This window comes from Leucoraja erinacea, chromosome 27, assembly GCF_028641065.1.
Source record: "Leucoraja erinacea ecotype New England chromosome 27, Leri_hhj_1, whole genome shotgun sequence".
NCBI lineage: Eukaryota > Metazoa > Chordata > Chondrichthyes > Rajiformes > Rajidae > Leucoraja > Leucoraja erinaceus.
In genome coordinates this window covers 20375363-20403271 of record NC_073403.1, presented here as the reverse complement: position 1 = coordinate 20403271, position 27909 = coordinate 20375363, and the positions used below count along the sequence as shown (strand labels likewise).

Below are 27909 nucleotides of genomic sequence, written 5' to 3'. Positions count from 1 at the left end.
ACGCCAAACTCCACCTTGCACCCCCTCCCCCCCCCAATATTAATTTATCTCTCAGTCCTTTTCCCTCGCTCCGCCCGATAGGGTTCAAAGTATAACGCACCCAGCCCTCGGCTCGACCCCTTAAACCCTGTGATCTCGACCTGTGATCTCGTTCATCCAAGTCTGTCCATATGTAATGATGGACTAGGCACTGGTGCGTGGCAGACAATCGAACCGCCGCGGGGAAGGTTTGAGCAACTCAATGAAGATGCTTTTTTTTAATGGTCGAAAATTTGTTCAAAAAAAAAATAGGGGAGGAAAATAATAGTGAGAGAAAAAAAACAACGATTGCAAGGCGGGCTTCCATTAAAATAGTTTAAATCGTAATGGTGCGTCCACAGCTAAGCACAGAACAAAAACTATTGTAGACTTTTTAAAAATCTTTGTAGGTTTAAGATTTCTTTCTAACAAGAAACAAACACAAAAATGAGTGTTCAATCCACTCCATGCAATTGAAGAATGAAGTTTCTGATAGCGGGTAGACATTGGGACATCTGCGCTGCGTTAAACTCGCTTACATCAACACTCTTGCAGCTGCAGATGGGACGAATTAGTTAACATGTTTTTGGGTTTTTAGAATAGGGAAGGAATGTAAAACTGTATGGGTTGGCATTTTGTCCACGAACGATGGAGCGAGGAAAAGATCGCTCTAAATTTAGTTGTTCGTTTTCTTGGGCGAGTACAAATCAAAACGAAGATTTAAACAAAAAAAATAGCAATGATGGATTCACGACGGAGTTATTGGGCATTAAAGGGGGCAGCTGAGTTGACGGGGGGCGGAGATAGTGTTGCATTCTATCGTCCTGTATCTAGGAGCTTGAGAAAGACCGTGTCCCTTGCCCATGATTACAATGCGTTCGCGTCTCTTTTACTTTCTCAGCTCACCAGCACAACTCCAAGTGAAGCTGGCCAGAAATAGCGTCTATCATTTCCTCGGGTTTTCGTCAAAGCAGTTTCAAAAGCACTGTTTATTCTCTGCCTCAGAAGACAGTGGAGGTCAATTCTCTAGATGCTTTCAATATAGAGCTTTTAAAGATAGCAGAGCCAAGGGATATGGTGAGAAAGCAGGAACGGGGTACTGATTGTGGATGATCAGCCATGATCACTTTGAATAGCGGTGCTGGTTCAAAGGGCCGAAAGTCCTACTGCACCTATTGTCGATTGTCTGTTGTGTATCGTCTATATGTTGCTCAATGCATCTCAGAATACACCCTGCCAAGTATCATAATTGGATTCAGAGGAGAATTATACTTCAAAAATCCACGAGGGTGTTTTTTTGAAAGTTGGTACGATTGACAGATCGCAGTCCTCGTTGAGAAAGATAAATGTCGATCTCTTTCAGCTAGTTAACTAGTGAATGTGGGTTTCCCGCAAGTGTCATAGATGCATTCCTCCCCACACTCCTCATAGTGTCCCATAGTTCTGTTCTCGCTCCTCCCTCCCCCAGATGGACAAGAAAAGACTCCCCCTCCCTGTCCCCACCTTTCACACAAGCAGCCTTAGGATCCAACACAACACATTCCTACCACATTCAACGTGATCCCACCGTCAGTCACATCTTTGCATCCCCATCATTTGCCACCTTCTGCAGAGGCAGCTTGTTCACCTCTTTGGTTCATTCATCGCTTCCCAACCAAACCACCCCCTCACCAAGTATTTTTCACTGAAACTACATGAGACACAAGTTCATATTATCAATGATAGGTGCAGAATTAGTCCATTCGGCCCATCAAGTCTACTGCACCATTCAATCATGGCTGATCTATCTTTCTTTCTTAACCACATTCTCTTGCCTTCTTCGCATAACCCCTGACATCAGTAATAATCAAGAATCTATCTATCTCTGCCTTAAAACATCAATTGACGGCCTCCACAGCCTTCTGTGGCAAAGAATTCCACAGATTCACCACACTCTGACTAAAGAAATTCCTCCTCGTCTTCCTAGTGGAACATCCTTTAATTCTGAGGCTATGACCTCTAGTCCTAGATTTTCCCACCAGTGGAATCATCCTCTCCACATCCACTATATCCAAACCTTTCACTATTCGGTACGTTTCAATGAGGTCCCCCTTCATCTCCAGCGAGTACAGGCCCAATGCTGTCAAACGCTCATCATATGTTAACCCACTGATTCCTGGGATCATTCTTGTAAACCTCCTCTGGACCCTCTCCAGAGCCAGCACATCCTTTCTCATATATGGTGCCCAAAATTGCTCACAATACTCCAAATGCGGCCTGACCAGTGTCTTATAGAGCCTCAGCATTACATCCCTGTTTTTTGTATTCTAGTCCCATTTCTCCCCTTCCTCCCACTTACATTCCTTCCTCTGGCTTCACAATTCTCACCTCTTCTATTCATATCTCACACTTTTAGTCTTTTTATCTCCCGCCCCCACCAAAATCAGTCTGAAAAAGGGTGGTCACCTAACGATATTCTCCCGAGATGCTGCCTGACCCACTGAGTTACTCCAGCACCTTGTGTCTTTTTTTGGTGACTAGCACCTGCAGTTCCTTGTATCTCGTGAAAATGTTGTACTTGTATAATATGGAATTTTTAGCCATGCACTAAAGTATTTATTTTTAAAAGCTCTATTTGCAGTATTTTAACTTCTTCCATAATCATAAGTATGTTCCAGTCTTTGTAAAGAACTGTATATATAAAGTTTAATTAAACCTTGCTTTCTATTTTCTTGTATATTGTCAGTGTTTTGATTAAATTGCTGCCTAGCCTCTAAACACAGGGAACTTGTTGAGCTAAATTCTGGATACATAGAAAAGGGGAAGTTCTTCGTGCCACCGAGGATTGCATATTGTTGGATTAGTTAGTTGTAGATTTTAATCTATTATGTTCAAATCAAATCTAAACTCCAAACGATATGGGGCCATTTTATTCATTCTCTACTCCAAAGAATTAATCTATTGATTATGTTGTATTGCCTCCAAAAGATATTTCAATTTTTCTTCACCTCTTCCATTCCACCTATAACCCTCAATCTGACTTTACATTTCATTCCGCTTATCTCCTTATCTGACACCCTTTTGTCTTCTGTACACATCTGCCAACCAAGCCCCTCTCCCCTTATCTGTACCCTTGTCAGGCCTTGTCCTGCATCCATGCCTTGTTCAGCTTTCTCCCCTTAATACAATCAGTCTGAAGAATGGTTCCAACATAAAACTTCACTTACCCATTCCCTCCACAGATGCCGCTTGTCTCGCTGAGTTCCTCCAGCAATTTGTGTTCCAGCATCTGCTGTTCCTTGTGTCTAGGTTACTTTAGTTTAGAGATACAGCATGGAAACAAGCCCTTCGGCCCACCGAGTCTGCACCGACCAGCGATCCCTGCAACACTATCCTACACGCACACTAGGGACAATTTACATTTACACCAAGCAAATTAACCTACAAACCTGTGTGTCTTTGGAGTGTGGGAGGAAACCGAAGATCTCGGAGAAAACCCACGCAGGTTACGGGGAGAACGTACAAACTCTGTGCAGACAGCACTGAACCGATACCAACAGGACTGAACCCGCGACCCAGATCTCTGGCGCTGTAAGGCAACAACTCTACCACTGTGCCATTGGACCACTGTCTCTATATCAATTTATTTCCTTTTCGCTTGCTGTACCTGAATGTTTATTTCTCTTCTATTATGACCACTCTTTCTCAGATGATTGTTCACTGTAAAGTTATTAATGTCTATCTCATTGGACAACATTAGATTTATAATAACAAATGCCCAATTTGATTTTTAATACAAGGAGGGATTTCTCTAGCCAGAGGGTGGTGAATCTGTGAAAATCATCGCTACAGGTGGCAGTGGAGTCCAATTCTTTAGGTATTTTTAGTGGAAATTGGCATATTCTTGATTAGTACGGTGTCAAAGGGAGAAGCAGGAGAATGGGGTTGAGAGGGAAAGATACTGTAGATCAGCCACAATTGAACGTCAGACTAGACTTGATGGGCCGAACGGCCCAGTTCTGCTCTTATGATTTATGAACTTATGAACTTGTTCGTGTATCCATCTCAGGTGCAGATCAAATCACGGGGAATACTAACAATGGGCAAGCAAGCAAAGAGATATCAAGATTGCAAGGGAACAGAAAACCGAGGAGATTAAAGGTAAGGGGAATTAATGGAATAATTTTCAAGCGTGACTGGTAACCCTAACCAACAAACTGTTTTTCAGGTATTAAGGGTTGGAAGTGGATCAAGTTTACCCCAAATACCTGCACAACACAGGATTCTGCTCGATATGGGCTGAGATACAGTAAATGTTGACTGTTGCTAGAAGATCACCAATTCATTGAAGGATGAATTTTGATTTGCCTATCGCGTGTTATGGCAGAATAGTCCAAGCTCCATGTGTGGAAGCATGCACTGACATTCAGTGCAGAGGTTTTAGACTTTAGACTTTAGAGATACAGCATGTAAACCAGACCCTTCTGCCCCCTAGTCCGCATCGACCAGCTACCCCCTAACACTAACACTACCTTACACACACAGTACAATTTTTACTATTTTACCAAAACCAATTAACCTACAAAACCCCTATGTCTTTGGAGTGTGGGAGGTAACTGGAGCACCTGGAGAAAACCCACGTGGTCACAGAGAGAATATACAAACTCCAACAGACAGCATTCATTGTCAGGATCGCACTATTATTGTTTGTTTTTTTGTGTGTACGTACGTGTGCGTGTGCATGAATATATACATTTATATATGATCTATATATACATGTGTATTTGTGAGTTTGTGTACAGTGCATTCAGAAAGTATTCAGACCCGCTTCACTTTTTTCACATTTTGTTATGTTACAGCCTTATTTTCAAATGGATTAAATTATTTTTTTGATCATCAATCTACACACAATACCCCAGAATGAAGAAGCGAAAACAAGTGTTTAGAAATGTTTGCAAAGTAATTAAAAAGAAATAACTGAAATATCACATTTACATAAGAATTCAGACCCTTTATTATGACGCTTAAAATTGAGCTTACGTTCTTCCTGTTTCCATTGATCATCCTTGAGATGTTTCTACAACTTGATTGGAGTCTACCAGTCGTAAATTAAATTATTTGGACATGATTTGGAAAGGCACACACCTGTCTATATAAGGTCCCACAGTTGACAGTGCATGTCAGAGCAAAAACCAAGCCATGAAGGCGAAGGAATTGTCCATAGACCTCCAAGACAGGATTGTGTCGAGACACAGATCTGGGGAAGGGTATAAAACAATTTCTGCAGCATTGCAGGTCCTGAAGAGGTCAGTGGCCTCTGTCATTCTTAAATGGAAGAACTTTGGAACCACCAGGATTCTTCATGAGTAATCGGGGTAGAAGAGCCTTGGTCAGTTAATTAGATAAATCTGGAATTAGCAGAAAAATATATACGGTGATCATTGCACTAATGAATTGCTACAAAAACCTAACCGCTTTATTACTGCCCTAAAGGGAAAAACTCTATTGCCATTACCTGTCCACCGTTCATGAGCCCACAGATCCACTGTAATGTGATTGACTGATTAATGCCTTTTGAACTGATCGTGCTGGCTATTTATTAGATAAATGTTCGCCTTGTCAGCATTTGCCCACATCAAATAAATAAACAAAAACAAATTCATATAAAGTAATTTATATAGAAAACTGATGATGATCAAACCATGGGATGCTAACAGTGAGTGAGAAAGCAAGGACCAGAGGACATACAAAGAAATTGCATGAGGAACAGGTAACTGAGGAGATTCGATATAAGGGAACTAATGGAATAGGTTTTTGATTAGTAAGGGCATCAGAGGTTATGGGGAGAATGTAGGAGAATGGTGTTGAGAGAGAAAAATAGATTAGCCATGGTTGAATGGCAGAGCATACTTGATCGGCCAAATGACTTAATTCTGCTCATGTCTTTGGGAAATAATTTTCAAGCATGAGGAGAAACCCTATCCGTCATAATGTTTTTCTGATATTTAAGAATCAGATTGAGTGAGAAATATTATTGAAGTGGGAAATAATAGCATAGACATGCATAGATGAGAAACCTTACAATAGGAATCTCCAACACCTGGAAGAAAGAAGAAAATGAAAAGATTTTCAGGTTTGTTATTTGCAAAATATTGGCGTTCACTGGATTGCTAACCTCTTACAAAGTCCATTGAGGAGTGTAGCCTTATGCACACGGAACTTGAGGTGCTAAAATAAAACGTGTGTGTTTATTCAAAAGCTCTTCAAAGACTTTTTGGATCTTCCTTTATAAATTGCTGCAAGTAACAGAACAGAAAGGTACATGGCACAACCTTTAAAAAAAGTTGACATCAATCACAACCAATATTAAATGTATGCCTTATATTAAAAATAAATAGCTACGGCATATTTACTGTCTCTATCAATGTAATCGAGTTTCATACTTCTGCACTTCCCATGATCTGCAAAGTGGTGCTGATTGATTGATTTAATTGATTGATTGAAGCATGGAAAGAGGCCTTTGGCCAATGGAGTCCATGCTGACCATCGACCACCTGTTCACACTACTTCTATGTTATATCACTCCCTACACATTTGGTACAATTTACAGCAGCAGGTTAACCTACAAACCAGTACGTCTTTGTGATGTGGGAAACTCACGCATTCACAGGGACAACACGCAAACTCCACACAGGCAGCACCTGAGATAAAGATCAAACCCGGTGCTGTGAGGCAACAGCTCTACCAGCTGTGCCACTGTACCAGTAATGTGTAGGTGTCATGGATCTACCCACAGTCTTAATACACATGCTTTATCATGCAGAGCGACACTCATACTGTATCTACAACTTGTGCTGTGATGCTTTCCCTGATTGCTTCTCGACCCTGTCCCTTTAAAATTGGTAAGAAGCTTTTAGATAGGTACATGGATATGCAGAGCATAGAGGGATATGGTTGGTGCAGGCAGAGGAGATTAGTTTAATTTGGCAATAGACAATAGGTGCAGGAGTAGGCCATTCGGCCCTGCGAACCAGCACCGCCATTCAATGTGATCATCCCCAATCGGTACCCTGTTCCTACCTTCTCCCCATATCCCGCGACTCCGCTTTCTTTAAGAGCCCTATCTAGCTCTCTCTTGAAAGTATCCAGAGAACCGGCCTCCACCGCCCTCTGAGACGGAGAATTCCACAGACTCACAACTCTCTGTGAGAAAACGTGTTTCCTCATCTCCGTTCTCAATGGCTTACCCCTTATTCCCAAACTGTGGCTCCTGGTTCTGGACTCCCCCAACATCGGGAATATGTTTCCTGCCTCGAGCATGCCCAAAACCTTAATAATCTTATATGTTTCAATAAGATCCCCTCTCATCCTAAATTCCAGAGTATACTAGCCCAGCTGCTCCAACCTCTCAGCATATGACAGTCCCGCCATCCTGGGAATTAACCTTGTAAACCTATGCTGCAATAGCAAGAATGTCCTTCCTCAACTTAGGGATCAAAACGGCACACAATAATCCAGGTGTGGTCTCACTAGAGCCCTGTACAACTGCAGAAGGACCTCTTTGCTCCTATACTCAACTCCTCTTGTTATGAAGGCCAACATGCCATTCGCTTTCTTCACTGCCTGCCTGCATTTCACTGACTGATGAACAAGGATCCCCTATTCAGGAAGGAGAGCATGGACATTGTGGGCTGAAGGGCCTGTTCCTGTGCTGTCCTGTTCCATGTGAATTCAAAGCGGACGTTAGTGTTCTCCATTCATTAACATTTCAGAGAATAATCCTATTATGGAGTCTGACATTGCTTAATATTTTATACCGAAAATGGTATGCTGATCTTTCGTAGTTACTTTTATTACTGTTTTCTCATTGCAAACCAATCTTTTTCTTCCCCATTTGAAGCTGGGCAATATGGAGATTTGAATTCACTGTACGTCATAAACTGTTGTCAAATAGCACTGAATCAAGGTCAAGTTGATCCAAGTTCAACATTATTGTCATTTGCACAAGTACGGGGAGGTACAGGTATAGTAAAAAAAATCTTGCGTACCACAGCATCGTAGGCGCTTAGATTTTGACCAAACACAAAATCATTTTGCTGGGCATAACACGGTACAGACCGAATTCACTGATGACTTCTGCTCCTGTCAGCACCCCATTAATACATAGTCATGGAGTCATTTAACATGGAAACAGGCTATTCGACCCGCTGAGTCATACCATCAACAACCACCCACTTATCCACTAGAGGCGCCCCATTGATGGCAGCCTCTGCCTACAGTTTGTTTGTTTGTCTATCTTTTTTTTTAATTTTTAGTCAGTTTTAAAAGTTTGTGTTGGAGATTTATTTCGATTTTTCTATGTGGGGGAGGAGGGTAGGGTAAGGGGGAAACCGTTTCCCAGTCACTTCCTGGCGAGGATACGCCAATTCTCCGAGTAGCGCCCTCGCCCTGGTCCAGAGCTTCAGCAACGGCGGAAATTTCACTGTACCAATTGGTACGCGACAAATAAATGTATCTTGTATCTTGTATCTTGTATCTTATCCTAAACTCATTTTATTGGCTTCACATTAAATCTCCCCAAACTCTTCCACTCACCTACACACGAGAGGCAATTTCCAGGATGATAAACCAATCACCCTGCACATCTTTTGGGACATGGGAGGAATCTGAAGCATCTGGAGGAAACCCAACTAGTCACAGTGAGAGCGTGCAAACTGCACACAATCTGCACCCGAGTTTAGGATTATAGCCTGGACTCTGGCGCTGTGAGGCAGCAGCCCTACAAGCTGTGTCTGGACTCTAAATAAACATTGAGACAAGGGTATTGTTTATCATTTACTGTACTAACTGGAGTCACATAATAACCTCAGCAAAGAAATTAGTTTTATTGGCGTTTGGAACCAACACTGAGTACTAATCAATCTGCCAGTGAATTAGTATTTTAATTTTATGCTCAAGTAATAAAGTTATTGGATTATAACCAATATTAAGGCAATCATTTTCAAAGGGTGAAGTTTGTAAATATTAATGTTGACAATGATTGAACTTTCAAAACCAAAATACATATTATTTTTACATAAGTGCTTTGTTTGTATGGACTGAAACAAGTGCCAACTCCATAATTTATATACATCACTTGCACATCACTGCATCTGAAACTGTGAATGGCTCAAAGAATCAGCCCATTTTATACTTGCACTGATTCTGCCTTCCTCTGTCCCCACTTTGAAGACCATTTTTTGCTTATATATATATATATCAATTTCTGTTTAGGAAGATACAATTAAACCTGGACATTTCAGATCATTGTGATAAAATAAGTCTTCTCTTCCCATAGGTGTTTTTTTGACCATCTTCAGAGTGTTTCATTTGCTTGCTGATTATACTTAATCCATCCAACCCGACATAATTTTAACACTTTAATAAATCAATCAATCCCAGCTTCACTAGACTTTGCACAGGACTGATCTCATTCAGTCCTACTCTCTTCAAACCTGACATTCCAGATTCACGAACAACTACTTCCCTGCCATTATCAGACCACCGAATAGTTCCTTCCAAAGCTACAGTGTAGTCCCGATATTTTAGCCTACCTCATTTCAGACACTATATCATTATGTAACATCATACTCTACACTCTGGTATTTTTCTCTTTGCTCTACCTGGTGTATTTGTAAATGGTGTGATTATACTCATGTATGGTATGATTTGATTTGACTGGATAACACGCAAACAAAATATGTTCACAGTACCTCAATATTCATGATGATAAGAAACCCATAACAATACCAATGCCAATACTCATCATTTCTCTTTCATTTCATGTGGCATTTATTGAGTTTTAAGAAGTCACTATTTCATATTTATGATCCTGGGTTTTGGTTTCCATGATAAGTGGAAACATCTCTCTTTTTATGTTACCAAACTATTTCGTAACTTCAAAGCTCTGTTTAACACAAAAGCTTCAGGTCATCCCACCACTTTTCTTTTCAAGGGACAAGAACCATAGTCTGATCTCTCTTCCCTGTTGGTTACGAGCTTTGATTCTGTTCATATAGATATATAATAATATGTGATGTTACAGATCAAGTCTTTGCCCCTAATGTTAGGTAGGTCAACCAACAAGCATCTAAAAGTGAAAGACTGTTTAACACCGCTGATTGCACGCTCCCCATGGGAATGATGCCTTTGAGGTGGCACGGTGGCGCAGTGGTAGAGTTGCTGCCTTACAGCACCAGAGACTCGGGTGCGATCCTGACTATGGGTGCGATCTACACGGAGTTTGCATGTTCTGACCGAGTGGGTTTTCCCCGGGTGCTCTGGTCTCCTCTCACACGCCAAAGACGCATAGGTTACATATCGCTTGGGCAGCTTACAGCCCAGTGGTATGAGTATTGATTTCTCTAACTTCAGTTAGCCCCAACATCCCTTTTCTCTCATCATTTCCTAATGTTGCCCCTATCCTTTTTTTCCCTTTTCTCTCTATCCCTCCCCATCCAAGTCGCACGTGCTTCTCGTTTTCACCTAACTAACAGTGAACAATGGCATTTTTCCTTTATCATCCTCATTTTGTGCATATCTTTCATTCATGTTCTTTATCTTTTCACATCTCTACATCTCTCACCATCTATATCTCTCATTCCCCTTATCCCTAATCAGTCCGAAGAAGGGTCTCGACCCGAAAAGTCACCCATTCCTTCTCTCCAGAAATACTGCCTGTCCCGCTGCATTACTCCAGCTTTTTATGTCTACCTACAGGTTTGTAGGTGAACTTGGCTTTGGTAAACAATTGCAAATTGTCCCTAGTGTGTAGGATAGAGCCAGTGTGTGGGATTGCTGGTTGGTATGGGCTTGGTGGGCCGAAGGGCCTGTTTCTGCGCCATACCACTCAAGTTAACAAAACTAAACAAAGGATTGCGAATGTTAGAAAATACATTGCAGTCTCAAATTTCTGCTCTTCCTTCCTTCAGAAAGCAGTCCGCCAGTTTAGTCTTAACATCTAAAATATGACCATCTGTAAAATAAATACATTGGCTGAAGTGACAGAAGGAAGGCATTTAATCTTGAAGGTCCAGAAAGATTTAGGAACATTCAGTGGGCAACTAGGTAGGCAACTTGATCAGGTTAATTGAGAAAAAAATTACTTTAGAGAAAATAAGGAATGAAAGCTTTTATAAAGTTTTTGGGCTGTGGGTATTGATGGCCATTAGTAGCCTCCGATAACAACTGAGTAGCATTCAAGGAAAGATAAATATCAATCAGCCCTCTCTCCGGCTTTACATTTCAATCCTCCTCTTCTCTTCTTATCTGATATCCTTTTGCCTTCACCCATCCGCCGACAAACCCCTCTCACCTGTATCCGCCATGAATATTAATTTCACTAACTTCAAGTAACCCTTGAAACCCTCTCTCTCCACCCCTCCCCCACCCATCGTACAGCTTCAAAGCCGTCACGTTGAGTCTCATTGTCTGTACTTGTTCTCACCTAGCGCATAGCAAACAATGTCCTGTTTTCTTTATCATCGTTACTTTTTTTGCACATCTTTCATTCATTTGTTCTATATCTCTCTATATCACCGTCTATGTCTCTCATTTCCTTGTCCCCTGACCCTCAGTCTGAAGAAGGGTCTCGACCCGAAACGTCACCTAGTCCTTTTCCCCAGAGATGCTGTCTGATCTGCTGAGTTACTCCAGCTTTCTGTGTGCATCTGTCCACTTTTCACTTGATCTAAAAAGTCATTGTCCATTCCCCCCACAGATACTACCTGACCCGCTGAGTTCCTCCAACACATTGTGTTTGGCTTGAGAAAAATTAACCATGTTGGTGTGGGACTGAGTCATTTAAAGAAACTTTTAATACAATTTGTTTTCTACCAAAAATAAATAATGAACTGCCTGTATTTTACTGACCATAAATCACAATGTTTAGGAAAAAAACTGCAGATGCTGGTTTAAATCGAAGGTAGATACAATCAAAGGTTGACCCGAAACATTACCCATTCCTTCACTCCAGAGATGCTGCCTGTCCCGCTGAGTTACTCCAGCATTTTGTGTCTAACCACAATGTTTTGTTTTCTTTCACTAATATGATTTTTATTTCCACGCTATTTTTGAGGCAGTTTGATAAGTTATATGTTTAGTTTATAAATGCAGCATGGAAACAGGCCCATCGGCCCACTAAGTCCATATCGTCCATGTATACTCGACTATCTATCACCCATTCACACTAATTCTGTCATCCCACTTTTGCATCCATGCACTACACAGTGGGGGCAATTTTACTGAGGGCTATTTACCCACATACTCGCAAGTTGGGATATGGGAGGAAACCAGAGCACCCAGAAGAAGCCCGCAAGGTCACAGAGAGAACGTGCAAACTCCATGCAGACTGTACCCAAGGTCAGGATTGGACCATGAATTGTCCTTACTTAATTGTGCTTGAGAAGATGGGTGTGAGCCATGTTTTTGAATCACTGTGGTCCATGCCCTAAAGGTACTCCTTGAATGAAGCTGTACCTTCAGGGTAATGTTCTACTATTCAAACTTAGTGATGATGACGAAACAGCAAAATATTTCCACATCAAGGCGATGAGTGTCATGGACGTGGAGTTCCCATGCCTTTACTATGCTGACTTTTTTTTCTGAGGTGGAACTTACAGACAGTTTTATAAATAGTAGCAAAACCTAATAAATAACATTGAATACGACAAAGTTCTGATGATGTGCTGTCTGTAGTTCCGAGAGGCCCCCATAAAGAGTCAGTAAAATCAATGGGAGCATATGGCAGGATAATGTTAGTATTGGGAAAAACACAAGAAGATCCTTGAGATTTTTAAACCATTTTAAATTATATTGAAAGATGCTACACTGAGATGTAATGGAGATAGTTATTAAAAATGGGGAGTCAGAACTTCAAAATAACTTCTAAATAAGAAAGCCAACCTTCTCTTTACTCCACATGATCAATAAGATTTAGTCATAGAGCATGAAATACTGGTTATCTAAACGTTAACAGCACTGGGGAGATTGTTGATGTGCAACTTTGCGACCGTTTCTTAAGAGGACAATTTTAATATATCAGCTGGATCTTTGCGATTCTAGTTTTTCTGTGTATCTTCATAGTTATATTTTAAGTAAGAGTTTCGCACATTTTTGCTCTTTGAAAAACACCTCTAGTTATGAATGAAGGTGACTTCAAAGAGTAAAAATGTGTGAGTGCACAACACACAAAGTAGTTTAATCTCAATTCACATTTTATTAGTGCATGCAAAATACAAAATTCTTGTTACAAATGCAGATTCCTTTGTCTCCATGAACAGTATAATGCTTGCAGGAGAGGGTTAACATATTGTAGATTTTTTTTGTGCATTCCTGCAACTTGACATCTACGTGGCACTCTGTAAATATAAAACACATGGAGCTAACTCAGTCCAGTGAAAAGCTGTAACATTCGTTTAAAAATTTGGTTCAACTGTAAAGCCAAGCAGACTCAAAGTATTGGCATTAATCACAATGAATGGTCTTGAAAGCTTTCAGTCAATAATAAGAGGCAGTGAAATTACCAAGAAATAGACATGCGATAGATAGAGATATGTATAGCATGGAAACAGGCCCTTCAGCCCACCAAGCCCATGCTGACCATCAACCACCCATTGACACTGATCCTGCACTAAACTGTATTGTCTGAAGAAGGATCCCGACCTGAGGCAATCACCTATCCTTTTTCTCCAGAGATTCTGCCTGACCCGTTGAGTTACTCCAGCATCTTGTGTCTATGCAACTGTATTCTCACTGTATTGTTATCAATTACCTCAGATTCTTCCACTCACCTACATACAAGTGGCAATTTACAGATGCCAATTAACCTGCCAACTCCACATGTCCAAACAGGAATGACGTAGGCCATAGTGTGCCATTCAACCACTGCTAGTGATGTTAATGCAACAAAAAAAAGCCTTATACATCGTTTCAGTGTCCCAAACCAGATAATTCAGATACAAAAGCCTACACAATCCTTTCCTCATCCCAATCACGCATGGTATGCTTACCTTCATCAAACACGACATTGACTAAGAGAGTCAGGAGGTCATGTTGCATCATTATAGTACTTTAGTTAGGCCAGGGGGTGTTGTGTGCAGTTCTTGTCACCCCATTACGGGAAGGGTGTGGAGGTTCTGGAGAAAGTGCAGAAGAGGTTTACCAGAATGCTGCCTGGATTTGATGGTATCGGCTATAAGGAGAGGGTAGACACAAAATGCTGGAGTAACTCAACGGGACTGGCAGCATCTCTGGAGAGAAGGAATGGTGGATTTTTTGGGTCGAGACACTTCATCATATAATGAGAGGTTGGACAAACTTGGAAGTTTTCTCTGGAGCATTGGAGGCTGAGGGTAGGCCTGATAGAAGTATTACAAACGATGAGAGGCATTAATAGGGTAAACAGTCAGAACTTTTATCCCACGGTGGAAAAGTCAAAAACTAGAGGGCCTAGCTTTAAGGTGCAAGGGGCAAAGTTTCATGAGATGTGAAGGGCACGTTTTTACACAGAGGATGGTGGGTGCCTGAAATGTGCTGCCAGGGGTGGTGAAGGTGGCAGATATGATAGCAGCGTTTAAGAGTCTTTTAGATGGATATTCAGGGACTGGAGGAATATGAATCATATGGCGTCAGATGAGATGACTTTAACTTGGCATTATGTTCAGCATGGACATTGTGGGCCAAAGGGCCTGTTCCTGTGCCGTACTTTTCTATGTTCTATGTTCTATGTTCATCACCATTCATGAATCATTACTGGTAACACAAACCAGGAAGCAGTGCACTGAACTTACAATGATGCCTTCTCCACCTTCCCCACACTTTGTGGCTCATATGTTCTAATGAGCAAGTTAAATTCCCCATGGATAGAATGTTAATATTGATTCATGTTTCACCATTAACAATTAGACAACAGAATAAGATATCAGTTTATTCACATATATCAGCCAAAATGGCCTAACTGAATATTCCCAGAATTTACCGTTTTGTTTTTAGAAACTCCAGTGCTTTGATTGGGACAATTGATAAACAAGAATGAATGAAGTACAGAGTCTGATGTTATCTTTGCTGGTTGTAGTGCTGAGGGCACTGGATGCTTGTTCCTCATGTTCTCTGCTGCCAACATCTGCGACTTGTTCATTGTCTGGACTAGGTGTAATCCTCTGGCCAGTGAGTGGGCACGGCATGGAGAGACTCCTACATCTTGAAGTCTTTGACTCTTTAGTTTATTAATGCCACATGCACCAAGACATAGTAAAATAAATTGTTTTAAATGCTATCTAGTCAAATCATACTATAAATGTCTACAATCACACACAAGTTAAAGAGTGAAACGCAAAGGACACAAAGTGCTGGAGTGACACAGCAGGTCAGGCAGCATCTCTGGAGAACATGGATGGGTAACGTTTCAGGTCAAGACCCTTTTTCCGACTGATCGTGGGGGGTGGGGGAGAAGAAAGTTGGAAAAGCAGAGAAGAAAGTGGCAGGTAATAGATGGACACATGCAAGGACATGTTTGATAGGCAGATGGCTGTCCCACTATACTCAAACTCAAACTAAACTAAAAAAAACTGCCTCTGCCCATTGTCCCGTCCATCTGCCTATCAACCCACCCTCGCATATGTCCACGCTTTGACTTGCACCTCCCCTTTTCTAGCTTTCTTCTAGCTCCCTACAATCAGTCTGAAAAAGGGTCTCTATCCAGAATGTCACCTATCCATGTTCTCCAGAGATGCTGCCTGATCTGCTGAATTACTCCAGCACTTTGTGTCCTTTTGTGTATTAACCAGCATCTGCAGTTCCTTGTTTCTAAAAGAGTGTAAGTAGATCCTCCTCTGGCTTGGCATACAAAGAGTCGCCATCTTGTACTTTCAAGGCTCAAATCTCTGAAACGTCCGATCTGGGCCTAAGGAGATGTGTAATTAATTATTTTCCTGCTCTAATGTCTGGTGTGCTGGCAGCACTGGATGAACAATGTAGGGGTTGGTCTGGCCCAGCACAACGCTGTTGCATCCTGACACCATTAATCTGTGCAGGTACTGCAGGCTGCATTTGATCCAGTCACTCACTCACCCGGCTGCAGTGGAACCTCACCACTGCCGAACATCCACCACATAGGCTATCTTTGACATAATGTCTTGTGCATGTACAAGTCTTAGAAAATAGTCTCCTGATTAATCAGGCATGCATTGTCCTTCGGGACAAAATGTTCAACAACAGCTCAACAAAAACTTGTGTGAATGTACAATACACCAAATAAATGAGGTAAAAGTGGTTAACTGTTTCGAAGAATCGTGTCGGAGGTTTGATGGGGGGGGACTGGCTTCTTTCTGCCCAGTAGACTCTGTGCAGGATCTGAACTTTGAGGTTGTATACTTGTCCGATTGAGGCCATCATTGTTGATACTGCTGGATTCTAATTCAGTAAAAACAAAATGGCAACATAAAAGAGAACAGCTTCATGAACTTTTTAAGAAGGAACTGTAGATGCTGGAAAATCGAAGATAGACAAAAGTGCTGGGGAAACTCAGCGGGTGCGGCAGCATCTATGGAGCGAAGGAAATGGGCAACGTTTCGGCCCAAAACCCTTCTTCAGAAACGTTGCCCATTTCCTTCGTTCCATAGATGCTGCCGCACCCGCTGAGTTTCTCTAGCACGTTTGTCTAGCTTCATGAAATGTGACTATTTGAATGAAAGAAGCAGCAAAGAGCAGTTACATATCGAGCACGTGTTATGAGCACAAGATTTCTTTGTGACGGATTAGATCTGCTTCAATAATCTTCAGCTACTGTGACGATACAGTCACAGTAAATGCGGGTAAATTCGTCCCCAAAGCATCAAATTCTTCAATGAGCAAAATCATTCCATCAGTCTGCTTGGGGATTGTTTTGTCCGAAATGGTACACATCTCGGATACATTTCAGACCTCCATGATTAAGAAGAAAGGTAACACAGGGCACATGAAACTGTATTGTGTAATTAGATGAACTAACATGAAGAAAATCAACAATATAAAACCAGACTACCAGCTATTTTTACGGGGGGTTGTTAAATTTGCTTCACTAAAAGGAAGACCTGTTAAACACATATTTTTATGACAATGATGCTATACATTTAAGAGCCTCTTTAGACCATAATTTCTAAGGTAATTATGGCGATATACTAAAATCTGGACCTGCTGTCAGTCTAGCCACAATATCTCATTAAAAATTGCTTGACTACTTAGTTTCTATTATTTTGATTGATTAAAGGTATTACTACAGTTCACAGTTCAGGTGCAAAAATTATATTTTGTTCTACACAAAATTATTGAGTGGAACCATGTTTTCTTTTTGCCGTTGGTTCCATTGAGAAAATTGAGGCTGAGAGAAGTATATAAAATCATGAGAGGCATAAATAGGGTAGACAGTCAGAACCTTTTTTTCCCAGGGTGGAAACATTAAAAATGAGAGGGCATAGCTTAAAATGCCATTCCATAAAATATTTAGTTTTGATAGGATGCAAATCTTTGAAATTGAGATGCATCTGTACAAGAAAGTCTTCTATTCTAGTAATCTATGGGGAATGAAATTAAGTGTGTTGGAGGGAACTGGAGATGCTGGTTTACACTGAAGATAGAGGCAAAATGTGGGAGTTACTCAAGGGGGTCAGGCAGCATCTCAGGAGAAAAGGAATAGGTGACGTTTCGGGTTGAGACTCTTCTTCAAACTCCTGAAGAAAGGTCTCAACCCAAAATGTCACATTCCTTTTCTCCAGAGATGCTGCCTGAACCCCTGAGTTACTCCAGCATTTTGTGTCTATCTTGGGAATGAAATCAATTCTTCTTAATTTAGTATTGTTTAGAGACACAGCACGGAAACAGTCCCTTCGGCCCGCCAAGTCCACACCGACCAGTGATCCCTGTACATTCACACTGTCGTACACACACTAGGGACAATTTTTACACTTATATCAAGCCAATTAGCTACCAAACATGTATGTCTTTGGAGTGTGGGAGGAAACTGAAGATCTACGTGATCATGGGGAGAATATACAAACTCTGTACAGACAGCGTCCGTAGTCAGGATCAAATTGGGGTCTCTGATGTTGCAAGTGCAGTAAGCTATCATTTCTACTGCTGCGCCACTTTGCTGCCCATGGAAGGATCTTGATTGATGTTAGATTAGCAGCAGTGCCCAAATGCAGAGAAGGTCAGCCCTAATATTCCTAGCAATCTGGCTGTAGAACGTATGGGAATTAATCGGCAAGGTGACGTTTATTAGCGACGGCTATTATCATCACAATCAGGCACTGGGAAATACTCGCAGTTAGCCCATAAATTATGGACAATAACGTAATGTCCAGGTTATAAAAGTCTAATATGTAAACTAATAGTCACTACCTCCTGTGAGCATTTGCAAAGTTTTGAATCCCTTTTAATTTCTTTCTTTCTTTTTACTGAAATTCATCATACTGATAACAATGAAGAAGGAGGCCATTCAGTCCATTGGGTCCATGCTGCCTTCCATGGGAATAGTCCAGTAAACCTATTAACCACATTTTCCCTCCTCTTTTCCAGCAATAATTTATATTCTACCACTTACCCATCAGATCCCTATTGTATCTTAGTTTTCCATTTACCTACAAAAAGTGATCATTAGGATGTGGGCAAGAATTTAAGCCCGCACTAGAGACAGCAAGCAAAATTAGAATGGGGTAGATGAGGATTGAACCCAGGTCTCTGGAACTCTGATACAGCAACGTTAGTCGCTGTGCCATGGTGCAACCATTGGTTCCCTTGTCGATTATGTTCATTAGACACCAATGTGCGAAAGAAAATTATTAACTAGCTGTGGGTAGCAAGGAACTGCAGATGGTGGAATCTTGAGCAAAATGCAAAGTGCTGGAAAAACTCAGTGGGTCAGTCAGCATCTGTGGAGGGAATGGACTGTTGATGTTTAGGATCAGGACTGAATGTCATTGTCCATTCCCTCCCAAGATGCCGTCTGACCTAGTGAATTCCTGCAGCACTTTGTATTTTTCTAACAGGCAGTGGGAAAGGTTTAGACTCTATAACAAAGTGAAACAATTGGAAATCTATTTCATATCGCTCCTGATACCTGGTAACGTGGAAATTAAAGGTAATAGGAATGAACATTGTTGTTACCTGTAAAATTCCATTGAAATTTATTCATCAGGAATATTTATTTCCATTTGTGTCTAGTTAGTTGCTACCATCCTGTCTTTCTCTAGAGCAGCATAATGTCACTTGGAAATATTTAGAACCTATTATATTGGCACATTCATCACAGTTATATTCTACCACTTACCCATCAGATCCCTATTGTATCACAGTTCATCATTCTGACACAGGAGTTTAATTTAGTTTAGAGATAAAGCATGGAAACAGGCCCTTCAGCCAACCGACTCCGCACCGACCAGCGATCCCCACACATTAACATTACCTTACACACACTAGGGACAATTTAGACTTATACCAAGCCATTTAACCTACAAACCTGTACGTCTTTGGAGTGTGGGAGGAAACCGAAGATCTCAAAGAAAACCCACACGGTCACGGGGAGAATGAATAAACTCTGTATAGACAGCACCTGTCGTCAGGATCAAATCTGGATCTGTGGCGCTGCAAGTGCTGTAAGGCAGCAACCTCTACTGCTGCACCACCATGATGCTGTCCTTTTATCTTCGGTGAATTACGCTCTCATTAAACTCGTAAATATAAATGAAATACGTGCATGTGAATCCTTTGGTTGCTCACAGTACAAAGACTGATCTTAAGGCAATGTCTATATTACTAAAAGTCTGATCTTGACCACTTCCTGTTGTTCTGTATATTGATTTTAGAAAAAAACGCTGCTACTTACAGCTGTAATTTTTGGCCATCTTGCTCAGAGTCCCCCTCCGCTGTGCAGGACAAGAGGATTTTTCCCCATCGATGAAAAATAAAAGAGTTATTGGTGTTTAAAAAATGTTGAGATTCTCTCTCCTGAAGGCCACGCTCCTTCCAGAGGGACTATAAAAGTCGGAAGTGTTGAGTGCCTCAGTCAGTCTCTGCAAGATGGGGGAGCGAGAGGGTCACATCTCTTAGTCTGAACACTAACACTGAACACATGTCTACTAAACTGTGAGTGTGGTTTTACTGACCTTGAGTGCCCTTAATGTGGTTTGAAAATGAAAATGTGATTGGTTTGAAGTGAAGCACTGCAAATGGCCGTTGGTGGTGGTTGGTTTGAAGTGAAGCACTGCAAATGGCAGTTGGTGGTGGTTGGTTTGAAGTGAAGCACTGCAAATGGCAGTTGGTGGTGGAAACTTGACAACTTCCTGTTTGCACTGTATATTGATTTTAGATAAAACGTTACCACTTACGGCTGTGATTTTTGGACATCTTACTCAGTCCCCCTCCGCTCATCAGGTGCAGAGGATTCTTCCCATGAATGAAAAATAAAAGTGTTATTAGTGTTTAAAATATGTTGAGAATCACTCTCCTGTCAATAATGCCATGAAAGCCACACCACGTCAGGTGGGAGGGGGGAGGGACTATAAAACCCAGAAGTGTGGGTGTGGCTCACTCTGCAAGATGGGGGAGGTAGAGGTCACGACTCTGTTTGAGCTGTGAATCAACTGAACATATTGAATGTCTACTGAACTGTGAGTGTGGTGTTTATGTGGTGTTTTGTGTGGTGTTTTGTGTGGTTTTATGGTGGTTTCACCCTGCTTGAAATGCTATGAAACTGCATTTGAATGTGGTGACCTTGCACCCTGCTTGAAATGGCATGAAACTGCACTTGAATTCGGTGGCCTTGCACCCTGCTTGAAGTGGTCGGAAACTGCACTTGAATTCGGTGGCCTTGCACCCTGCTTGAAATGGCATGAAACTGCACGTGCATTTGGTGGCCTTGCACCCTGCTTGAAGAGGTATGAAACTGCACTTGAATTCGGTGGCCTTGAACCCTGCTAGAAATGGAATTTCAAGGAATAGCCGTGAGTCAACTGCCAGCCCAGCAGCCATGAGTGAGCTGCCACCCCAAGAATCCATTTGGCCCACAATGCCCATACTAGCCCTCTGGAAACCAGTCCCTTCAAGCCCACAACACCCATACTAGTGCTCCAGAAAGCCCCCCCCCCCCCCCACCACTAGCCACCAATATTGGAATTGGTGGAGAGGTGGAATATTGCATTGGGGGACCAGCCCTCCCATGTGAACATGGGACCAAACGGGTCCCACTTAGTCTAGTATCTCCTATAGTATGAAAGGAGGTGTGTGGAGCAAGGTTTTTAGTGGAACAAGTGAGAAGTGGATGCCTGAAACATTCTGCCTGGGTAGGCGATGGAGGTGGCAGATATGATGGTGACATTTTAAAGGTTTTTTAGATTAGCACATGGATATGCAGGGAATTGAGGGATGTGGATCAAGTGCAGGCAGAAGAGATTGGTTAATCTTGCCAGTGTGTTTATTGTGGGCCAAAGAGTCTGTCTCTGTGCTGTACTGTTCTAAGTTCTAATGAAAGCCCTTAACTTCGAGCTCTATTGCCTCGAGCAGCTGAAATAACTTTGCTTGTGTTGCAAAGTGATCGGAATATCCTCATATGTAACCAAGTAAAGTTCTTGACTCAATGAAAATATTGATCTCTGAGTATTAGCAAATCACTGCAATATACAGGGTTGGCACTAGGCTTTTGAACTGATACTTAATTTGATTAACATGAGACTGACAGGTTTACATTTTCTGTCCAACAGTGGAAACTCGTTTAATAAACCCCAAACACTGGATGCACTGGATTGAATTGCTGGGACAGATAGCAACTAATAATAAGACTGAGGGAGTTAAGTTTATAAAATTCTCAAAATGCCCATTTTCTGCCTGGAAACATTTTAAACTTGGCTTTCTGCAATGCGCCATATGTGACATCCATATGTTAGGACTGTGTGTCTTGGAAAGAAGCTTGCGTCTTTTACTTTGAGTGATTCCAGACTTTAATTGCGATGCTACAATTGTTTAAATATAAAGTTGAGGCAGTTTTCACATTAAATCAAACTGGCCTATAAACGATGCACAAAATTACCCAAAGTGTTATTCCGCATACAAATAACTGGTCATTACAGGAACCCTTTGAGAGCTGAGTTATAAACCAGTCATCACCAGCCTGCCATTTACAATATCCTTGGGACATTTCGTAAAATCCAAAGTGTTGCAGTAACTCAGCAGGTCTAGCAGCGCCTGTGGAAGGAACAGATAGGCGACTTTTGGGGTCAGGACAAATCTTCAGACTGATTCCTTCCACAGACGCTGCATGATCTGTTGCGTTCCTCCCGCACTTTGTGTTTTTCACCAGATTCCAGCATATGCAGTTATTTGCATTTCCCTGGTGCATTTGATTTTATCAGTAAAAAGGATTTCTACACATCTTTTGCTCCAAAAATATTTATTTAATGTTTTTCAAATGTATACTTTTTGGAGGTGGTCCAGTAGTCAGAGGGTTAAGGAAATTCCTATGTATATGCAAGAACAATTTTGTCAATTCCTTGACTTCCTTCCCAGTTTTTCTTTCTGCCTGGTCTTTTTTTAAGAGGGTGAAACAGCTGCCAATAAGATAACTTGAAATGCATTCATATTTTTCTTCTTTGTGCTTCCTTTGTAGGATCTTTTGTTAATTGAACAGAAAGCAGTCACATGCGATAGTTACGGCACGGTTGGCGATGCGACATCTTGTCCGAAAATGACCGCGATGGCAAGATAAGCTGGAAACAGTCCCAACCTGATTTAGAATTTTGCTTGGTTCATTTTTGAACGAGGTAGTATCAAGAACTTAAGAATTAACTGAATAAATGACCAGAAACATTTCTGGAGGAATTCATAAGGCTTTGTTCCTCTGCCTCATTCTGCATCCAATGGCATTGTGTTTCCTTGCAGCTTTCCTGTGCAAGACTTGCACCCAGCTGTAACCAATCACCCAGCTGTGCGTTGCCAAGCTTTTTTTTTTCTCTAATATGGCTTTTTTTTCAGCAGTATCTTGTTCCTGCTGTACATGTGTGTTTAATCTGTCCTTCATTACACAGTGAAAACTAGAATGAACTCATGATAAAAACTAGCAGAGAATGATGGTGTATTTGGGAAATATTGAGGGAGCACTAATACCTTTCCTCGGCAAGGCCAGCAGCTTAGTCAAGCCGAGTTGCACCCTGGCCACTCCCTCTTTTCCCCTCTCCCATCAGGCAAAATGTGTGGGAGTGTGAAAACGCACACCTCCAGAATCAGGAACATTTTCTTCCCAGCTGTTATAAGGCAACTGAATCACCCTACCACAACCAGAGAGCAGTGCTGAACTTCTATCTACCTTTTTGGTGACCCTCGGACTATCCTTGATCAGACTTTGCTGGCTTTACCTTGCACTAAACATTATTCCCTTATCATGTAAATGGCCCAATTGTAATCATATTGTTTTTCTGCTGACAGGATACCACCCAAAAAAAACTGTACCGCAGTACACGTAACGATAATATACTAAACTAAATTAAAAAAGGAAGGTGTAGGTCCTGTTCGAGTGCAATACAAGGCTGAACCATGCATTCATTTTAAGCTCATGATAGTGTGATCATGGTACTTCTGCTTGGATCGATGAATAAACTCAGGGCAGTATATGAATTATTCACATGAGTTACTTTAAGTGATTTGTGCTAGGTTTTAATAAAGTAATGGTCTCTTTGGTAAATTGTGTAGTGTTCATTGAGATGTTGATGAGGTTTGGGATAGTTTTTCAGGGTTGTCTCCTGCATTTCTTCAGGGCTTAAATCAGTAACTGAGATCTGACATGGCGCAGATTCAACTTTTTGCAAAATGAGAAAATAACATGTCAAATCATAAGCTGATGTTCACTGTCTGCGTTTGCTTGAAGATAACATGATTATTTGACAAAAATATTTAAATAGTAATACTGGGGCTAGTGATACGAACACTTTTTTTGTTCAATGGGCAAAGATGATCTTATTCCTCAGCTACAGACGTGGCTGTTTAGTCTCTGTCAGTACGTTCTTTTTAGAATAGAAGAGTACACTGTAAGCCTGAAGGTTTCCACACTGCGTATTTTCAGAGATATGGTCTGTGGAATGTGATGTGGTTAGGAGTAGATCATTCTGTACTTGTGGTGGAGAGGGTCCAGAGGAGGTTTACGAGAATGAGTGGGTTAACATGGGTGGAGCATTTGACGGTGCTGGGCCTCTACTCGCTGGAGTTAAGAAGGATGATCGGTTGACCTAATTGATACTTATTGAATAGTGAAAGGTCTGGATCGAGTGGATGGGAGAAGTTAAACAAAAGACAATAGACAATAGGTGCAGGAGTAGGTCTTTTGGCCCTTCGAGGCAACACCACCATTCAATGTGATCATGGCTGATTTTCCACGTGGGAGAGTCTAGTACCAGAGGGCACAACCTCAAAATTAAAGGATGTTCCTTTTGGAAGGAGATGAGGAGGAATTTCTTTAGTCAGAGTGTGGTGAATCTGTGGAATTCATTGCCACAGAAAGCTGTGGAGGCCAAGTCAATGGATATTTTTAAGGCAGAGATAGTTAGATTCTTGAATAGTACGGGTGTCAGGGGTTATGGGAAGAAGGCAGGAGAATGTGCTTAAGAAGGAAAGATAGAACAGCCATGATTGAATGACAGTAGACTTGATAGGCCGAATGACAATCCTGCTCCTATCACTTATGAGCGCTTATTGTAGCAACAAAAGCCCATCCTCGTAGTGGTCTGAATATGCAGGGCCCTTCTTTAGAGAACCTGTACACAGTCTTTGGTTGGCTTATTATTAAATTATCCCCTGGGCAGAGGATTCTAAACTAGAATTCACCCCCCCCCCCCCCCTCCCCCACACCGGGTCCCCCTTTGTTCTCCCACCGTTTGTCACTGCGGTCCCCCACGTTGGGTCTCCAATGTTTTTCCCAGCGGTTCCCCCCACGCTATGTCCCGATTGTCTTCCCCCTACCCCCTCACGCTCATCGACCGCGAAGCCCCACCGCCACCGAAGCTCCTGTTGCCGCAGAGGCCCACGTTGCCGACAAGCCCCCTGCTGCCGCCGAGGCTCGCACCGCTGCCGAGGCTCCCGCTACTGCTGCGGCATCCGCTGCCGCCACCGAGTCTCCTGCTGTTATCGCCAAGGCTTCCATCGCCACCACCGCTGAGGCTCCTTCGGCCCAGACTGGCCTTGTCGCCTGGCTTCACCGCAGTCCCCAGGGAGGCCTGTGGGGCGAGTTCCGGTCTTCAGTCGGCGTTCTGGTCATCGGTGGCGCGGTTGTTCGGCGGGTGGATTGGGCCCGCGCAGGGCAATATAAATAAGTAAACATATTTAAAGAGATGTTTAAGAACGAACTGCGGATGCTGGAAAATCGAAGGTAGACAAAAATGCTGGAGAAACTCAGTGGGTGAGGCAGCATCTATGGAGCGAAGGAAATAGGTAACGTTTCAGGTCGAGACCCTTCTTAAGAAAAGATGATATGGCACTGCTTGAGGTGGTAATTAATATAGACATTGCTTGTTTTTTTCACAATGTATAATAGCTCCAACGCACACACATTTTACAATGTAAAGCCCCTACCCACTTTCACCACCTAATTCACGACCTCTGCCGAGTTTGCCCTTGACTCGTACTCGCAGCATGGTCGCCACGAGGTTGTAGGAGGTCATAGGAGGTTGCAGGAGGTCGTAGGTAGGTCTAGCAGGTTGAGATGCTACTCGTAGGTACTCGTGGCATCAAGTAGGTCAGGGCGTTATTTCTAGCCTGATAAAAAAATGTCCATGAGTAACAAAAAGGTCGGCATGGAAAAAATCAATACTTTTTACTCGTAGGTAAGTTGTAGGTTGGTCGTAGGTAGGTCGTAGTAGGTCATGATGCTAATCGTAGGTTGTCGTAGGTAGTCGGAGGCAGTCAAAAGTAATAGCTCCGGGGTGAAAAAAGGTCGTTAGGAAAAAAAGGTTATTTAAACAGCAGAACGTCACCTCTGTCACTCCAAGGCATGTTCATTCATAGCTGGAAAGTTTTTTGGACAGGAGACTTGTGTTTTAGAGAGGGCACCAAAAAGGCAGCAGTGCAGGGGAAGGGCACAACCCTCAAAAAACCTGCCATGCAGATGTTGCCCACCCAGGAGGAGTGGCAGGAGGTGATGCGACAGGAGGTGATAGTGCAGGAGGAGGTAGCCCTGCATGAGAGACCCCTGGAGGAGGAGACCAGGCTGGTAGTATATGTCCCCACCACCACCCCATCCTTCACTGACTCATTTGAAGGCAGCAAAGCAGCCCTTTTTCTGTGTCTGACACAGCATCAGAGGCAGATGCCCCATTGGTGGTGAGGGAGGGCTGGAGGAAGGTTATGCCCTACACCTTCACCAGGCAGCTAGAGGGGGACCTTGAGGAATGGTTCCAGCAGAATGCCATCCTGTACAAAAAGGAAAATGAGGGGTACAGGGACAGGGAGAAGAATGGCATGCTTGCCATCCACTGCCCCACATGTGTGCTTAAAGTTCCATCTTTTGTCAAAGCCCAGCGCCACTCTCTCCCAGTCATCTGGTGTAACTGGGACAGTCCATCACATCATCTCCATTCACCCGTTGAGACCTCTTCTTGTGCTTCCTCTTCACCCTTACTCTTCCCCTTCTGCCTTTCCTAAAAGGCTGTTGAAGCAAAAGGGCTACTGCAAACAGCAGTAAAACGTACATGGTCGAAGCCAGTCTTCAATATAGTCGAAGGAGGTCGAAGGAGGTCCTCTTCATAGCCGTGGGACGTCTTCAACATAGTCGTGGGAGGTTTTTAACATAGTCGTGGGAGGTTGTAGACAGAGTCGTGGAAGGCCGTAGGAGGTCGTACACATGGTCATGGAAGGTCGTAGGCGGTCATAGGTTACCAGAACCTTGATTTTTTTTTAGGTCGTTTAAGGTCGTCAGAGGTCGCGAATTAGGCTGTGAAAATGGGACAAGGGCTTTATAGTAGCAATGTTACAAAATTTTGAGATTTTAAAAATAAAGTCTGCAATTTATCCCATCAGATAAAGCATAACAATAAGTTTAATTTGACACCAAATTCACTTTCATATCTCAAGTATTAAAAAAGTTATGGCCATTTTCATACTCGGAAATTAGCATCTTGTTCCCTATTGATTTTCAATGGACATTACAAAAAAGCTGTGATCTTGGATAGTCAAAAGCCCATTTCTTAAGGAAAGATTAACATTTTTAAATAGCCTAAGTGTCCAAAGATTATTCACAAATAATTCACAATATAACATGATTTTTATATCTAATTTAGATTAATTTATAGGCCAAATGGAAGGAATTTAGTGTTCAATTGCTGTAAATAAATGCCCATTTAAATCGGCTTTCTAGTGGGTTCATGTGAACGCGCTGGTTTAGAACGTTGACATCGCGCTGGATTAGTGCCCTCAAATGCCGAGAAAAATACTGCGGGATATAAAAAGCCCAAAATAAACTACTCGCTATAGATAACTTGATATACAGGGTTATATATATGCCCCATTTAATGTAAAAATAAGGTACATACCTTTAATTGTTTGCTTTATAAAACCCTGGGGCTGCGAGAGGTTGCGGAATGAGACAGTAATTTTAAAACTATTATAACTATATTATCGAGGCCTATAAAACTAATAATACCTTTTGCGACCGGGTCTTGCAGCGATTTTTCGTTAATGATTTACTAGGCTGAACATCTGCGATTAGTACAGCCTAGTAAAAATCGCGTTTTAAACCCGCCCCCTCCAAACAGCGCCAAAATCGCGGACATGGCTGTGGGCAGATTCCCAATGACGATTCAGGTAGGTTTTGTAACATACCTATTTATAGTGCTGTTAGTGCTGCTGCCCCACAGGGCCGGAGGC

General features: G+C 42.1%; 1 long non-coding RNA gene across 1 annotated transcript; it reads left to right on the top strand.

Annotated features, from left to right (window-relative positions):
- Positions 1 to 35: 35 nt before the first annotated feature.
- On the top strand, positions 36 to 24816 carry LOC129710334 (uncharacterized). Its single transcript, XR_008725661.1, has 3 exons — positions 36 to 193; positions 4067 to 4158; positions 22670 to 24816. It is a non-coding gene; the product is annotated as an uncharacterized LOC129710334 (long non-coding RNA).
- The last annotated feature ends 3093 nt before the right edge of the window (positions 24817 to 27909 follow it).